The following is a 14435-nucleotide window of genomic DNA, read 5'->3' as shown; positions in this document are numbered from 1 at the left end:
ATATATATATATATATATATATATATATATATATATATATATATACACACACACACATACATATATAGTGATAGAATATGTAACAATAGTCTTTACTATCACTTTCTTATCAATTTAGCATCTTACTGTGTTAATAGTATTAATTTCTTTCAATAAATAAATAAATAAATAATAAAGACTTACCCAAACTTTTCAATGGTAGTATATATCGTAACAAAAATATTCTACTTAAAATAAATGCTGTTCATTTTAACTTTTTATCCATTAAAAAATCATAACTATCACAGTTTCCAAAAAAATATTAAGCAGCACAATCAATAAATAATTATAATTAATAAATCAGCATATTAGAATGCCTTCTGAAGGATCACGTAACACTTACTGTACCACTGGAGTAATGATGCTTAAAAACTCACATTTGCATTGCATGAATAAATTCGTTTTACATTGCAGTAATATTTCAAAATATTGCTGTTTATGTATTTTTGATCAAATTAATGCAGCCTTGATGAGCACAATAAACTACTTTAAAGAAATATGAAAAATCTTACCTATCGCAAACATTTGAATTTTAGGTTGAATTATTCTTATGAACAACCACAAAATTTATTTATTTTCAGTATGAACAATTGAGACATACAGAAAATGTAATTTCATCACTGCAAAGTCTGAATCATGGCACGTGATGAGACATTCTGCTCTACATCCAGGCCTGTGTTTGATAGCCCACCCATCCGACGGCTGCCAGCTCTGTAAACATTTACTCATGCTATTAACACAGACCACTGAATTCAGCACTGTCTGACCACATATTACATAGCAGCTATAGTTAGAATATAATGTCTGACTTGTACCACTGCTGGGAAGCATTGTAACATACACAACCAGTTCATGACTCATTGTAAACAACACAGAAACAAATATACAACAGGGACGGGACATATTAAGGCTCTTTGATATATGAACCGGGCTCCATGTCAAATAAAACCTCCGTTTACAGATCCAAGAACTGAGAACACATTGGCTGCTGTCCCATTCCCATGTGTTGAGCACAAAATAAGCTGTGAGATATGTTTAGGATGTGGATTATAATGCTGTGATAATTACAGGAATCTGCAGGCGGATGACGGCACATCTCAGTCACTTCATAGTTTGCTTCTATGTCTAAATTAAGATCTGATGAGTCAGAGAGACTGTTAGAGGAGACCTGTTAACATCGAAAGGTATTTGGACACTTATTCATGCATAAAAATGTATGCATGTTGTTTCATTACAAGGTATTATATGTAAGATTTTTACAAAGAATTAATACTTTTATGAGATGATGCATTACATTTTTCAAAAGTGACAGCAAAGGTTTTTTACACAAAATTGTTCTTTTAAACTTTCTTATTCATCAAACAATTTAGAAAAAAATGGTTCATGGTTCCACAAAAATATTAAGCAGCACAACTGTTTTCAATATTGATAATAATAGGAGATGTTTCTTGAGCACCAAATCATCATTTTGGAATGTTTTCTGAAGGAACATGTGACACTGAAGCTAAGTGATTATGATAAAATACTTAAAATAACATTTTAAAAAATGTAATGGAATAACATTTATTTTAGAGTGTGATCTAAGTTGCTGCTGTAGTGTTCCTTTTTACTATAAAAGGCCCTGTGTGTTTTGTAGAGTTAATGATGTTGTTTCAAGACAGAGAACATCAAACTTCTGAGATAAAGATGGCACGAAAAGTTTATTCTAGTGATATGAGAATTTTTTTGCAGTGACCAAATCTATGTTGTTTAAAAAGGGTGACACAAGTACAGATGTCATCAGTTTCATGGATGTGATAATATCTCATATTCTCTCTTTGAAGTAAGCCTTCAGCTCTGGGTTGTCTTAAAAGGGAAGGTAACAACAACAGGACTACCTCATTATTTAATCAATTCTGTATTTGGAGGTGAACCATTTTTTATTTATTTATTTAAAAGTCCATGTGATCAGATGCAATCACTTGTCATGGGAATGAAACAATAAATTCACTAGGTTGCAATACCTAAACTAGCCAGCTAGGTTTTTACGTATTTTAAAGAAAACGAGTTTCGTTGCAAAACATCTAGCTGGTGTTCTGGGTGTTTGCCAGGCTATTTCTATGGTTTCTAGGGTGCTATGAGTAATTGTTAGTGTGTTACTAAGTGGTTCCTCTTGTAATCTGAGTGGTTTCTAGGGTGTAAATGTCTAACCAGAAGTGAGCACAATAGTAATAATGATTTGTGTAACAAGTACCACTAATTAGCAAAAAGCCTCCCTTCTGCTTGCACGATACTGTCAAAAGCATTTAACGAGAAAGGAAATGAAACAATAAGGACTTCTCATTTGTGAGTTCTCAGAAATTAGTTAATTTGTGAGAAATGCATTAACAGACTCGATGGGTGGTGAAGGGAATCCTCTTCAGACTCTTTCTGTCCCACCTGCCTCCTCTTCTACTTTTAAACACAGAAGCACATGTCTGTTCCTTAACTAGTTTCTTTTTTTTCTCTGTGTCGCGTCAGTCTTGTGCTGGTTTAGAGGCTGTCCTGAACTTCACCTGTGGTTTACATGCTTCACAATCAGTCTAAAATGTGATGTCTCCTCTAGTCCTGGCCTGATTTGGTTGCTCTGTATTAATGCAAATATAAACACAAGATGTGAAATTAATAGGGGTTTTATGAAGTACATGGCATCTAATAACTGTTCCATCAGCAATGCCATTTGCACTGTCATGAGAAACAAAGCAATTAGATCTCACCAACTACATAATATTTGAGACCAGTGTTCTTGTCATGATTTTTATCAATTTAATGTTTTAGTTTAGTGCGGTTTATTATTTTAAAAATAATATGCAGTTAAATTGAGGAATTATCATTTCTGTATCATGTATTAATAAAATTGTTATTTATTAAAAAAATGTTTGGGATATGTGTTTGAACAAAAAAGATTCTTATATTCATCAGTGCAGATTTTTTATGACTGTAAATCGAGTATTAATTGCAAAATATTTGTACAATTTAAATGAACTGTTTTCTATGGAAACTTGTTTCCACAACTGAATAAAAAAAGAAATTAAAAAAGATAATTGTGACACCTTTATTTTCTCACAGTTCTGACTTTTTTTTTTACTTGCAGTTGCAAATTGCAAGAATAGTGAGATCTAAATTTGTAATTGCGAATTATAAAGTTCTGAGACATGAAGTCAGAAAGATATAAGCTTTCGAGTTCTGAGTTTTTTTTCTTATAATTGCATGATACAAACTCACAGTTAGGAGTTATAAAGTCAGTATTGCATGCTATAAACTCAGAAGTCAGTCAAAGCTTCCTGTACCAGAAGGCGAGCTTAAGAGCCAGTCGCTTGTTTTTGATGTGGTAACGCAGAATGTTTCAAATTGCCGTAAATCAGATCATTGCAAGAAACATCTTTTACCACTGCATTCGTGCATTTCCAGGAGAGGGATTAAGGGAAAGTGATTTTTGTCCTAATCAGATTCAGGCAGGATTTGAGAGGCTTTAGCAGCCCTCCAAAGAGTAATTCTCTCCGTGACGTGAGCAGACGTTAAGGCATGTTTTGCAAATTCGTATTCTGACAAATTATGTTTAAATCTCAGTGATACTAAATATTTTGCGGCTGACTGTGTGTGTCTTTGGCAAGGTGCTTAAGACTGGTTTACAGTGAGCACGTGTGTTTGTTTATTTCTGGGAAGAGGGTCAGAGTGGGCAATCATGAGGATCTCAGATCTGCAGTATCGCCCTGGCCGACACTATGTCGAGAAACATTATGCTTGGAGCTCGGAGTAACAAATCCTCCACACGACAAAACTCCCAGAAGGCCCTATGATGACTCATAGCCGGAAAAAAAAGCATGATATTTATTTAAAGCACTCAGACTTCCTCGTTCCACTTGATTTAGGCCTCGTACTGACACCTACTGGTGTGGAAGCATGAAATTGTTTACTAACTTCTGCTGTGACGGTCGTCTGCTTGCACTCTGCTTTGTGAGCTGCGTCGCAACTTTTTCCGGCGTTCCAGTGGGAAAACTGTTTGTTTGGATATTTTATTTTTCCACTGGATTGTCTGGTCGCGCACATGCCAATCCATCATTCCAGACTATGCTGTTGACTCAGGCTCCATTGTTATGTTGTGTCTGTGCTTTGTATATTGTATATGCTGTTATATTGTTTGATTTGCTTGTTCTGTTTAGATGTACTTAGATGTTTATGCCTTCTAAAGCGTGCGCCTTGAGCTATGAAAGCGCTATATAAAGCAAACATGTTGTTGTTATAACAAGCAGGTCATGTGATCTCAATATGGTGGCGGGCATCACTTCAAGGTACTATTGATTAAAACTTTTGCACAAAAAATGACTGAGTGCACCTGTATTCTTTAAAGGAATAATTGTCAATTTTTCAAAAATGAAAAGTCTGTCATCATTTACTCACCCTCACGTTGTTCCAAAACTCTGAAACATTACAGAAGCTATTTGTGCAAAAAAAAAACAAAAAAGGTTTCCGTTCACATTGACTTCAGTTGTATTTTTTATGCCTATGAAAGTCAACTGAAACAAAACCATTTGGTTATCAACATTCTTAGAATTCTTAGTGAGTGAATGATGACAGTGTTTACATTTTTTGGTTGACTCTCTCTTTAATAATAGCTTATTCTAGTTTACAAGCACAGAGAGAGGGATGTGCTTATTTAATCAGAGTTGTACATCTCAAAGCACTTTGTAAGGACATTTAAAGAGCTAATATAAAATGTGAAAACACTGACTGTTCAGCTTTAGAAGGCAGACTTAAGGTCGCGCAGTGATTAACAGCTGTGTTTAGAAATCACAAAGCAAACACTTCACTTCATGTGCCTCATAACCGAAGATGAATTCTCTTCAAAGTATCTACAGCATGGCGATGTTTTGTAATTATTCATGTTTATCCTAGGGCAACATTCAGCCATTTGTTTTAATACAGCTGCTTTAAATGCAAACAGGAACATTGATTTAATATGTTAAGCACTAACATAACTTGCACCCAAAGCAAACACACTTCTCTTATTCATTCTATGAAATGACGGCCATATTACCACGATGGTAGCTTAGAAATGTATGAACTATTTTTGTCATTTTTACTTTACTTTACTTTACTATACTATACTATACTATACTACTTCTACTTCTACTCCTACTCCTACTCCTAAAATATAACGGAAGTTATTGAGGACTGTGACACTCCAAAATTATGAAAAAGTGCCTTAAAAATGATTATTTAGAATCATTTTAGCTCAAAGTGACAAATATACTATTCATTAAAATCATGAAAGAGTTCATGCGAGATGTGGAGAGTGTTTTCAAAGGATTTAATTTAGTTAAATGTGTGTTGCAGAGAGGAAAACATGTCTTCAAATGATCTCATTGTGTTCATATAGATGCATGCGAGATCTCACTTGAGCTTTGCAGATGTTTTGTGGATACAGTGTAAGGTGTTAACACAGAGCCAGCTCACAGGTGTTTGGCCAAGACCTCGGTATTTAAAAACTCCTCAAATGTTAGGCACATATCAGGTATAGTGGGGCCCAAAATCATGAGTTAACATGTTTGTGTTCTAATTTAATGAAAAATCAAAATTCATATTTGTTATATGTATTTCAGTGAGTAAAATTCAGCTTTGCATCACAAAAATACATTAGATTTTAAACTATAGTAAAATATATATATATATATATATATATATATATATATATATATATATATATATATATATATATAAATCTTGATAATAATTCTCAATATTACAGTATTTTGTTGTTATTGTTTTGTACATGTATTTCGGTCAAATAAATGCCTTCATGAGCATAATGATAAAAAATCATACTGATCCCAAACTTTTTAATGGCTATATATACAGTATATATGTATAGAATTGCTTTGGAAAATCAAATCATGTAATTCAGCTACACACAAGGTACAGGGCTTAATTAAGTGTATTGTATGGGGTTCACATTTAATTAGGTTATAATCATGGTCTTTTCCAGTCAATCAACAGCTATTTAAAATGTGCAAGTGTTGCCCTCTCTCTTATGGCGCCTGGCTTTTAAAGTTAAGTCCTTTGACTGAGCTAAAGCCTATATTGACCCAAATACTGTACATGGATGTCATGTGAGTGTAAATAAGGCCTAACTGCAGGGCCAAGGTCAGTAATATTGTCTCACATTTCTCCAGCTCTAGATCATTAAAGCATCCTTAAGCCAGATGCTAGAAAGGACTTCACTAGGGCTGGCCCCTGGGCTCTCTCCAGCAACCTGACAGCCCTACTCCACTCTCTCTAATACGTGCTAATTGCATTCCCTCTTACTCACTAAATGGGAAGAATGCACATGTTATTTCTGCACCAGGGCCCATCAGCAGATTCCAGCTTTGAAAATAAAAACATGGCTGGTTGAGTCAAAAAGGTGCAGATAAGCTGCACTATGAAGCAATATCTTGTTGACTTTCTGTATTACTCTTTTTTCTCTGTTAAACATAGATGATATTTTGGAGTCCCCACTGACTTCCAGAGTATGGTTTAAAAAAATACTGTTGAATTCGATGAGCAACTGGTTACTCCTATTCTTCAGAATATCTCATTTGTGTTCAGTAGAAGAAATGAGTAAATAATGCCAATTTTCATTTTCTGGTGAACTATCCATTTAAGGTTTCATTAGAGAAATACTGAGCTGTATTATGACATTATCATGTATCATAGCATGGTTCAACTGTTTTAAAAGCATTTGAGTGTGACATAATCATCCCAAATAAATAAATAAATAAATAAATAATATTTATCTGAAAACCAGACACACACACACACACACAAATAAATATGACTTCAGGAGTCTTCTATGTTGCTTTTTTGTTAATTTTTCATTATAAAAAATATTTGACTAAATCTTGTTTTCCATGTATTAAAGGTGTATTTATTAACAAAATATAGTTTTAATATACTCTATGTATTACCAATTTGGACTGCTTGAGAAGTGAGAAAATAATAGATATCAAATTGTGATTTATGTATTCTTATTACTATCGCTTTTTTAAATGGATGTTTCTATTATTTGTTTCTAAATCACAGAATTGGAATTGACTTTCAGTGCATAATGACTTCAATTCAAGTTTGTTGAACCAGGGCAATTGAGCTTCACAGCAAAGGGATTTTCCAGTTATTTAACACATCTGGCTTACCTGACTCTTTTTTTTTTTTCTTCAGAGGCTGGATTTACAGTAAAAGGTTTAAAGATCAAATTTAGATCAAGGGGTAATTACCCAAAATCGTGTCTTTGTTGAAGGTAGGCTTATCTGGCGAAGGAAAGTATAATCACAAGCTTTTGTGATGTTAAGGCTTACCAACCTTACCATGTTATCATGGCTCTACAGAGAAATAACAGTTGACAAAGGGGAAACATTTATTTTTTAAGGCTTTTGCTATTAGACTGAATCCCACTGGAGAACCAGGGATTTTACTATAGGATGTTGAGAATAAGGATAGTCAGTCTTGTGGTCTTCACTAGCTCCATATTCACAATACAGATCAGAAATCAATCATAGATGACTGATGTTAGTCTTGGTACTGTATTTTGATGACTTATGGCTGATGCAAACTTCGGTTGATGACTTTTCTTGGAGATTCAAGCTAGTAATCTGTTTTCCTTGTGTAATGTTGAGTGATTAATGTGGGGAAAATCTTATTTTTTAAATTTCTTTACTTATTCTCCACTGTCACTTTAGAGTGTATTTGTAATATGCAAGTAACCAACTTAATCATATTAAGACCAGTGTGAAAGTAACGACTAAAGTGGCCACACTCTTCACATACTCAACTGCAGCTCCCAGTTGTATTATTTACAATTTTGTTGTTAGCTAGCATGATATTTAATTAATTTACACACCCACTGTCATAAATCAGTGTATAATGAACTGTTGATGTTTCTATTTGGCCAAACACAATTAGAACTGCTCGGGGGGATATTTTAGGATGTTTGCTTTTTCAATTTCTATTAATTTCCCCACTAATGTGTATCTTCCCAAATACCTCTCTGCATGTTGCAAAATAATATTTTTGTGCTTTAGTCATAAGGAAATGTTATATATATATATATATATATATATATATATATATATATATATATATATATATATATATATATAAATATATATATATATACATTTTTTTTTAAATATAAAGAAGTCTGATGTTTAACAAGGCTGTATTTATTTGATCAAACATACAGTAAAAACAGCTAAATTGTGAAATATTATTACAATTTAAAATAACTGCTTTTGACAGTAAAATTCTTAATATTTAATTTATTCCTGTAATGACAATGCTGAATTTTCAGCTTCTTACTCCAGTCCTCAGTATCACACGATACTTTAGAAATCAGTCTAATATGCCACATTTCTTATAATTATCAATGGTGAAAAAAGTATTGCTTAATATTTATGTGAAAACCCTGATGTACACACACACACACACATATATATATATATATATATATATATATATATAAATTAATTACTTTCTCAGGATTCTTTGATGAATGTGAAGTTCAAATAAACAGTGTTTATTCAAATTTTTGTGTAACAATGTAAAAGCCAAGCCAGTATAAATTTGCAACTGGCCAGGCAATCTGATAAGTGCTATGTTGTGTTAGTATTAAAGACATGACACACTTCACTTTTAATGATGCATACATTTCTAAAGCTTATTTTAATGAAATTAGTGGCCATATATATATATATATATATATATATATATATATATATATATATATATATATAAAATGAAGGGTGGTCCCCCACCAGTGATGCTTTTGTTTCCTAACAACAAAAGTTAACTTTCTCTCAATCTTTCTCACACGATACTTTAGAAATCAGTCTAATATGCCACATTTCTTATAATTATCAATGGTGAAAAAAGTATTGCTTAATATTTATGTGAAAACCCTGATGTACACACACACACACACACATATATATATATATATATATATATATATATATATATATATATATATAAATTAATTACTTTCTCAGGATTCTTTGATGAATGTGAAGTTCAAATAAACAGTGTTTATTCACTTTTTTTTTTTTTTTTTTATCTGGCCATTTTAACATAATTACTGTATTTTGGTTTCTTAATTAAGTTTCTTGTATCTAATTATTTCTTATTTTGTCTACCATGGTTTGGCCTTCATCTTCTGCTTATTTGTCAACAGGATGTGGGAGGGTTTGTCATGTAAAAAAAAAACTGATTTGCCAACTTTGTCTTTCATAAATGTCCAGATGCGCACAAAGCATTGTCGTAAACTCAGAGAATAAAACGGATTTGTAGTAATAAATGTCAAATACAGCCACTTGACATTTAAACAGACTCCCACAGTAAAACAGTCTTGCGTCTTTGACCAGCATGGTGCCGTATTTTGTACTTATTGGTCCAGTGCACAAACTTTCCTCAATAGCAATTTGTCCAAATGAAACGCAAGTTTCATATTTTATTTTAGGCGAGTCTTGCTAAATTACAGACTGGTCACTGGTGCCGAAACAAAAATGCTGCTTTTTGTGTGGTAGCTGCTTTTCTCAAACCTCTGTTGAAATGCATTGCTGTTTATCTAATCTCAGATCTCTGCGCGCTTTCTCCAATCATCTAAGTGAGTGATTTGTACATACGCCAGTTCATTCAACTTCCCATGAAAATGTTTACTGAGCCATTGCTAATCTTTGTTAGGTGAGTGAGCATTATTTAAAACTTGGAAAAAGCAGTCCTGAAACTTCTGAAGGAATGCATTTGTGGATGTATTGTCCATGGATGATTTATATTTTGTATGATAATCTTCTGCACTCATAGTTTTCCCATTATCAAGTGTGAAAATACGGCAATTTTCATACATTGTGACTGCAATAATCATCCATTATGTTTCTCAAAAGTGAAATCAAAACAAAACCATTGTCTGAACGCCTGCTTAAACATCCCTGAATGCTGAGTGCATTGTTTTCATAGCATGGATTTGTAGGCATCACAGAGCTGGAGCTCTTCTTAGGAGAGAGGATTATAGGAAGAATGCGATGGCATTCCAGAGGTGTTGCTGTAGAAACCGAGGAGTTGGCCAATGTAACGGGTCAGTAGCTTCTGGACAGGTGATGTGCTCACACAGCAGCGAGGCCCATAGAGACTCTAAATCCCAAAGTACACCTAGCTCTAACAATGGCCCACAAAGTCACGCTTTTACCACAAGAAACCCCACCCGGGGTGAAGGACGCAGCATCATTGGGAAATTCAATAATGCAAGGCAGCATTTGATTTGACGGTTGTACCTCCTGTTGTTCTCTGTTTCTTCAACTACGGGTGCTTTTATGTCCCAGGGGTTGATTTCTGTTAAAAATGTTCTTTGTCATATGATCTTGGAAACATTTATTTTTCCTTTTTTTCTTTTTAGATGCCTTTTATGTTATGATTTTCTTTCTTTCTTTCTTGTTCTTATTATTTTAACTTTTTCACATTTTATCAGTCACAAATCAGACTTCTGTCAAAGTATGAATTGTTCTATTTTTATGAAATTGAAATGATTGAATTTCTTTTTACTATATTGGTAATCTAAACTAAAATATTTATATTGTAATTTTTTTCTGCAGTGTCAATATGAGACATTGTATAAAGAAAGCAGAAAAATCTAGGTAAGTTTGACATAAGAAGAGAATATTTTTGTTGTGCATTATTTCAAATCATTCAGTCATTTTGTCAAATTATAAAAAAAGTGCGCAAATGTAATTACATGTGTGAGAAATGATGTCTTTGCAGGTAGTTGAAATTAAAAAGTTTATAGTATGTTTTGATTCTGTTAATTTTTATTTCAGGTTACAGAAATGGTTTTAAAATGGTTTTAATTTCAGTTTAAGTTTTAATTGTAGTTAACTATAATAACCCTGATGATAACTATGAAACTAGACCAATGTTTCAAATGTAATCAAATCAAATATAGTAAATAATCTGAGATGTATTGGAATGACATTTGCTAGTTTAGAATAATGATCAAAATAAATTGGTGATAAATGTGGTGGTTTATTGCCATACAAATGAAATAAACTAATGAGAGAGTGTAAATCATTTCTGAAAGTCCACATTGCCAGTAGTGTCCACAGTTGAGGGAACACCCAGCCTCTTTTCACTGAACAACATAAAATGTCAAATAGAATAATCTGGGATGGGCGTAGGAGGGTGAGGATGAAGGTGGGGGCAAAAGTTTGGAGTCTATCCATCCTGGGAATTAATATGGGATTGGTGATTCCCAGTATTGTGCACCCCTCCAGAGCTACAAGATCAAAAGTGTCCTGCTCATTCAGCTACCGCTCAGGAGTCAAGAAGAGCGAGGAAAAAGAGTGATTACACTTTTATGGGAACTCGACTCTTCAACTTTTTGTTCTCACAAAAAAACTCTGCCTCCCAAGGTCTGTACCTGGGGGCCCGGGAGACAGAGGGAGGTACCTGGAAAAAAAGACAGTGTATCTTGGCCAGCAAAACAATAATGGGAAGTCCAGTGTGGTTGTCCCTGTTAGGGGTCTTTTTCATATTACCAAAGACAAGGGCAAATAACAGAGGAAGTAAATTAACTTTCGCATCCTTCCTAGTGACAGTTTCATATACATTCTAGATTGATTTCACTGCGAATATGATTCTTAACAGTGAGAGCAAAAGAAACAATGCTCATTTACTGGAATTTGCAGAAGGGCCGACAGCTCACAGGAAGCCACTGAGGATGTTTCGACAGCCGTTAGACTCTGATTCCCCATTCCCACGCGGTTCAGTTGTTTAGGTGGGAACAAAGAACGCATCAATTTGTGTTCCTGCTGTATGTACCTTGACATTAGCATTAATGGCCCTTGGCGTATTGCATACTAAATCAATATACTTGAAGATCAAAGGTTTACTGGAGGTGTAACACTCACGCTGTGTTTATGAAAAGTGTTTTTTGCAGAAACTCGTTGCTAATGTGACAGTGACGTCCGGACTGGAGCTCAGGGGAACACGGGTGCGGTCAGGCCTGCTTATGTTTAGCTTCCTCCCGAGTTGTCTCGATTCATGTGTACTCATAAACGTGCTGACAAATAGTCTTGGCTCTGGACACATTTATGGGCGGTTTGTAGCATTTTATTATAAACAGATTGAAGACGTTTGTGTCAGATCAAGCTGAAAGAACATGGAAGATCTAGAAGGAGACGCAAATAAATAAGCTTTAACAGTTGTTTGATTCTCTAAGCAGTGGGCCCAAATGTATTTGGCAATTAAAGTCACACCTAAATCACACTTACACGAACAAATTATGCTATAATGAATTTTAGGAAACTTTTTTTTTTTTCACAATTTAATATTTTGTTATGTAATGCAATCAAACACTACCATTTAAATGTTCGACTCATGTTCATGAAAACTGCAATTACTTTACCAAAAATACAGTAAAAAACAATAATATTGTAAAATACTATATGAATTTTAAATAGCAAATTTTCTATAATATATTTGAAATGTCTTTTATTCCTGTAATGGCAAAGTTGTATCCTCTGTTATCATTGCTCCAGTCTTCAGTGTCACAGGATCCTTCAGAAATCATTCTAATATGCAGATTTGCTGCTCAAGAATTATTTCTTATTATTATCAATGATGAAAACAGTTGTGTTGCATAACATTTCTGTGGAAACCACACATTTTTTAAAATATTTATTTATGAATATAAAGTTAAAAAGAACATTTATCATGATCAGTTGAATGCATCAAAGATTTAATTTCTTTCTTTTTTTTTTTCTTTCTTTCTTTCTCTAAATCTGACTAGGTAGTGTATGTTTGAAAATATGTAATATGAAATGTTAAAATATAATGTCTAATAATATCTAAATGCTTTGTGGAGTGGCTGCTGTTGATATTCTTTTGTACCTAACATGTGAAATGTGCTTTTTTTGAGTGTGTGTGCCAGGGTTGACTGCAGTGGCCTTCAGAGTGGGCACAGGGTTTTTTGATGGGATTTACAGTGAACTGCAGGTGTCGTGGCCCTGTGGGCTGTATGGTACTATTGTGAGAGGAACAATGGCGCAGAAAAGCTTGGGAACCGCTGCTTTGCTTTGTTCTCGTGTATTGTCTGTTCCCAGGATGTCCTTCAGGAAAATGACAAAAAAGGTCAAGCAACTGACACTCTACATTACCTTGCCAAGATGATGAAATGATTGGCAGGGGAAGACAAAGGAATATCTTGATTGTTTAATCTCAAGATTTATGAACGTAAGTTTTATTTCTGAGAGAGATACACTGAAAAAATTTGAAATTTGCTGAAATTGCTAGTAAACTTCAAGAAACAGCAAATAACATGTTGAAAAAATATATAAACTTATATAAAAAAAAAAAATATTATATATATTAATTGATCAAATTTACAAATTTGATAGTTGATCAAAACTAACAGTAAAATATGTTTTATAATATTTTTATATTTATGTTTTATAGTATTTTCAACATTGACAATAATAATAAATCAGCATAATAGAATGTATATGTTTGCGTTTCATTAGACTAATGCAGTGTCCCTTAGTGTGACACTGAGGAAACCCTCAGTATCCTTGCTTTTGGAAGTACTGAGCATTGTTAGAAGACCTTTATTTATACCGTTCTTCCATTTTTTTCTCCAAGGGAAATGATGCTTTTCACTCGTCAAAGCTATTTATGACTGTGACCGTTGCATGTTGAGGAAGGCAATTACAACAGGATGTGACCCGTGTCCACGTTTACAGTTCTCAAAGCAGGGCAGAGAGAAGCTCAAATGAATCAAAACAGTCCTCCCCAGTAACAAGTGCCTGAAACCAAAGCGCAGAGACTGGGACTGGGGTCAGAGGTCAGATGTTACAGTAAACAAATTTGAGAAGCTCATTATGAAAGAAAATGATGAAACATCAACTTCTGAGAACAGCTGACGGCACACATTTCTCAGCATTTTAGCACGGGATGTGTTTGGCTGTTTTTTGACCAATTTAATAATTAAATTAATAAATTCATTTGATTGCTAAAAAGGATTTTTTTTTCTTAATTAGTGTTTTTGTCCAAATATCAAAACCAGATATCTATAAAAGAAGATACATTTTTGAAGCTTAAATTAAATTAAAAGCTTGTTTTAGAAAATACATATTTAAAATATTTGTTTGATATGAATATGAATTGGAATCAGTGTCTGTTTTGTTTGATCCCCCTACAACAATTTAAAAACAATCATCCAGAATGCTATGTGTGTATGTTATATAACAAAAGCTTGTTTAAAAGTTTTTATTATTTTTTTGTTATACAGCTCTATGACCTTTAGCCTATTTGCACATTGCTGTAGACCAAAATATGGCAGTTCCTTATTCAAGCACAAG

General features: G+C 33.6%; 1 protein-coding gene and 2 long non-coding RNA genes across 4 annotated transcripts in view; 2 read left to right on the top strand and 1 right to left on the bottom strand.

Moving 5' to 3' along the window:
- Nucleotides 1-14435, bottom strand: part of LOC132106544 (gap junction Cx32.2 protein-like) — a 324589-nt gene that overhangs the window by 249801 nt on the left and 60353 nt on the right. The gene's annotated exons all lie outside the window — the stretch shown is intronic.
- Nucleotides 1-14435, top strand: part of LOC132106532 (uncharacterized) — a 69758-nt gene that overhangs the window by 47680 nt on the left and 7643 nt on the right. The window lies entirely within an intron of this gene.
- Nucleotides 371-14078, top strand: LOC132106533 (uncharacterized). The gene is made up of 3 exons (XR_009424154.1): nucleotides 371-1223; nucleotides 12998-13311; nucleotides 13717-14078. It is a non-coding gene; the product is annotated as an uncharacterized LOC132106533 (long non-coding RNA).

Source organism: Carassius carassius, chromosome 27 (genome assembly GCF_963082965.1).
Source record: "Carassius carassius chromosome 27, fCarCar2.1, whole genome shotgun sequence".
In the NCBI taxonomy this organism is placed as follows: Eukaryota; Metazoa; Chordata; class Actinopteri; order Cypriniformes; family Cyprinidae; genus Carassius; species Carassius carassius.
Note: the sequence above shows the minus strand (reverse complement) of the source record. Positions and strands in the feature narration are given on the sequence as shown.